The following is a 4184-nucleotide window of genomic DNA, read 5'->3' as shown; positions in this document are numbered from 1 at the left end:
CCAGGCGCTAATGTCTGGCGTTAGGCGCTAATCCTATTTTTGATGCGTATTCTAAAATCAGATAAATTTTGCCGTACAGGAGGATAAAATCGTATTTTCCTCAAAAATGCTCTTTGATTTTAATTAAAACTCTGAAAAGTCAACAAAAGTCAATTTATCAATGCTAATTGAATTAGGAATGAAAAGAACCTTCTAGAAGAATCTAGAAGACTAAAACCATCCCTAATTGCATTAGGAATGTTAAATCTATATTAGGCCCTCCCCTAGATCATTGGGCCGCATATAAGGCTCAAACCGGGCTCAGTTTAGTAATTGGCCATAACTTCCTCAATATTCATCGGAATTGAGCTTCTAATATATCGTTGGAAAGTTCTTTTCAAGCCCCATCCAACTACACTACTATTAGACCTATATCATGGACCAACCAAACTGGGTTGGCTGTTTTCTTAAAATAAGTTTTCAAAAATAGAAAGAAGAGAAAAGAAATTAAAACTATCCGCAACACTAAACCTTCCACACTTTCGCTTCATTCATTCGACGTGAAAGGTACTCACCACCGGGTTTGGTTTTGGAGAGACACAAATGGGTGAATACACCTTCTAAGCATTCTCCGGGTAAAACTGTCGCTTGAAATCTTTCTTGAACTCGTCCCATGTGCTGATGGAACAAGTCCCCTTCTGGATGTCCAACTCCCGACGCCTCCACCAAAGGACAACATCCTCGCCCAAGTACATTGTGGTGGTATTGATCTTTGATGCATCGTCATCCAGCTTCATTGCATCGAAATACCTTTCGACGCTGTAGTCACCCATTTGTGTCTCCCCAAAACCAAACCCAGTGATGAGTACCTTTCACGTCGAATCATAATCGAATGAAGTGAAAGTGTGGAAGTCTAGTGTTGCGGTTAGTTTTTATTTCTTTTCTTTCTCTCTGTTTTTGAAAACCTATTTTAAGAAAACAGCCAATTCAGTTTGTTTTGATCCGTGGCAAGGGTCCAATAATAGTGTAGTTGGGTTGGGTTCGAAAAGAGCTTTCCAACGATATATTATATGCCCAATTCCGATGAATAAATGAGGAAGTTATGGCCAAATTACTAAACTAGGCCCGGTTTGATATTTATGTGCGGCCCAATGATCTAGAGGAGGGTTATGGTTCACCATGTTTATAGCTCTAAATCTATAAAATATCAATTACAATTGAATCAATCAATTATCTAAAGTAATTTCTAAGCCTATGGTTGGGTCTTAATGCTCTCAATTTAACATATACAGTACGGTCGCTAACATAATCAGAATTGCTAATTATAGGGAAGCCTCTAAAAGTAAGATCTTTCGATTCAAACTCTTATTAACATGAATTAATCAAACAATTGATCAGGTTGCAAGATTAACAATAAAACACTATCAATTAGAGAAATTAATAATCAAAATATTAAAAACATCAATCAAGATTCATTGTATAAACATGGATTCCCAAACCCTAGAAATAAACTACTCAAACATGGAAGAAATAATTAAAACTAGATCTAAGGAATAAAACATAATTAAAAATAATATATAGAAATACAATACCTCAATGAATTGAAATAATAAACCCAAGAATCATCCATGGAAGAATCTATGGAGATGTCATGAGAAACTAGGGTTCAAGAGAAAACTCAAAAGAACGTAAAATAACAAAAAGCATAAAAAGGCATAAGGGAAAATATTAATCCCTTGGAGTATTTATAATATCCTAAATTCTAATCTAAAAATAATTAAAAAAAAGAAATATGAAAATACAAATTACACAAGTTGCATTACTATTGGGCGATAGATGTTGACATGGCAAAACTCGTAAGCGAGGTCAAAGGATGTGAATCAACAAAGCCTTGTGGGCTGCTCGTGGGTGATAACCACTCGACCAAACCCACGGCCACAGGGTGGTTCCCGCGCCCTGGCAGTAGCGGCAGCAGCCTGCGAGTGGGCGCGGGGCAGAGGCCCAGCCAGCCCTGCGGTTTTACACCTCGTCGCTGATTGCATTGCTCGGATTAAAACAGCCACATATTCTTTTATAGGAGGCTTCTTGGGGCGTGTGACCTATCATTGGAAAGCTATTCAAGTCTAGTTTTCAACGCAATTTGAATCGCATCAATCCGATCTGTAGAACTCAAGTTATGATCAAAAGAGTTGACAAAGGTCAGTTTTGCCACTTTGTAAAATATCGTCTAACTTCGTTTCTAACTCAAATTCATTTATGAAAGATGCATAGCGACCCTTGTGAATGCTATATTCATTCCTCATGCATATAAATCTCATAATCAGCTTCCACAAACTCATATCCTTCATTGATCGATCTCAATTCATCAACATTTTTATCTTTTCATTGTCCGATTCTTCCAAAATCACTCCGAAAGCGTCCAAATAGCTATAGAAACTATCTGAAACATTAAGAAAACGCAAACGGGGCGTAATAGAGCACAAAACAAACAACTTATGCATTTGCGTCCTAAAAAGCAACAAAAAAACCTAAAAAGCTGCTATAAACGTGCCTATAAATTCTGTATAAATGTGATTTATCAATTACGCACTTGATCTTTGGTCAAGATCAATCGAATTCAGAGGAGTTGATGGAGGTTGAATTTAAGACTTCTCAGATTAGTCAACCTGCTGATGAAAGCCCTACTGTGTCGAGTTAAGGGAGAGTCCCTGAAGGGATTTTTGCTGCCAATCAAAAGTCCTTGAGGGACCTCCTAGGGATACTCAACTAGCATCAAAGACTACGTGCAATTGATGCCAATTTTGTAATGGATGATGATAATGATGTCTCTGATGATGATGAAGCGCCAGAGGAATTAGAAGACATTACTTTTTATTTGCGTGTGAATATTTTATACAATTATAATAATATCATTCTAAATCTTTCATTTTATGTTTATGACAAAAATATTATTTTTTATTTGGTGTTCATAATTCTTCCATACACATTTACCTAAAATATTATTCCAACCCCATAGAAAAGATTTTGCTAATAAAGTAATTCTTCGTGATAAAATTGATTCATATATTTTTTTGAGAGAATAAAATTGATTCATATTATTGATATTAAAGAAATTACTTTAAAACATCACTTTTATTTGTTAGACGTAATTATTAGAGAAATTACTTTAAAGCATCACTTTTCAACCTCACAGAAAACTTTAGTAATATAAAGTATAATTTCTGCTACAAATGTTAATGGTATGATATACTGTATACGTATCATGAATATTTAAAAAGAAAATAATGGGAGATGTGGAAGTTATGAAAAAAAAAAGAGGAGATCGAGGCGGAAGTTACAGCAAAAAAAAAAAAAAAATGATAATTGGCCTTTTGGAAGGTTGTGGTGAATTGACTCTTATATTATGTAATAGATTATTTATAATATGGAGTATTATATTTACAACAAAGATGACAACAATACAACTACACCAATATAATGCATCCCGTTAAATGCAATGTCTATGAGGATAGAGATGTGCTAGGTTAAAATCTCATTCAATGTACGGTTGTCAAATACTTTTGACAATACTATTACAAAATATAAAATATATAAAACATATTCATATTTATTTCAGTTGGAAGTATATGGAATATGATTGTCAAATTGAAAAGAAAATGTCATAAAGTATAAATAGTTGACTTAAAGATTTTGCAAAAAAAAAAAATAAAAAAAATAAAAGGCACAAAATTTTTGTATTGACAAGTGTGATGAAAGATTTTGCTTTCATGACACCGAATGACGGGTAATTTTATCATGCATTCCTAACTTAATATCATTTCAACCAATATAATTATTGCTTATCTAACACCCGGGACGCTTGTTAGCAAGATCCTTTTAAGAATTTTCTAGGGAAAATAGAGTTTAATAATCCAAACTATATGCGATTTACGAGAGTGAGCGATGACTAAAGTGATTAAAGTTTTCCTCTGGCTCTCTAAACACCGAAAAAACTGTAGGCGATTTATTTTTAATAATCTCAACTAAGGTTTATTATTATTTTATAATTCCGCTTACATGTTATAACAGGTTATCATGACATGTGTTAACACATGATTGGTCCAAAATTTAAAAATAAAATGAAAATGCTGACTGATGCCTAAAACTCCACCACTCCAACTCCTAACCTACACCGCAATCCCCTGCTCCATCCCACCAAATCCAAG

This window comes from Chenopodium quinoa, unplaced genomic scaffold, assembly GCF_001683475.1.
Source record: "Chenopodium quinoa cultivar QQ74 unplaced genomic scaffold, ASM168347v1, whole genome shotgun sequence".
In the NCBI taxonomy this organism is placed as follows: Eukaryota; Viridiplantae; Streptophyta; class Magnoliopsida; order Caryophyllales; family Amaranthaceae; genus Chenopodium; species Chenopodium quinoa.
The sequence above is the reverse complement of the archived record's forward strand: the minus strand, read 5'-3'. Positions refer to the sequence as shown.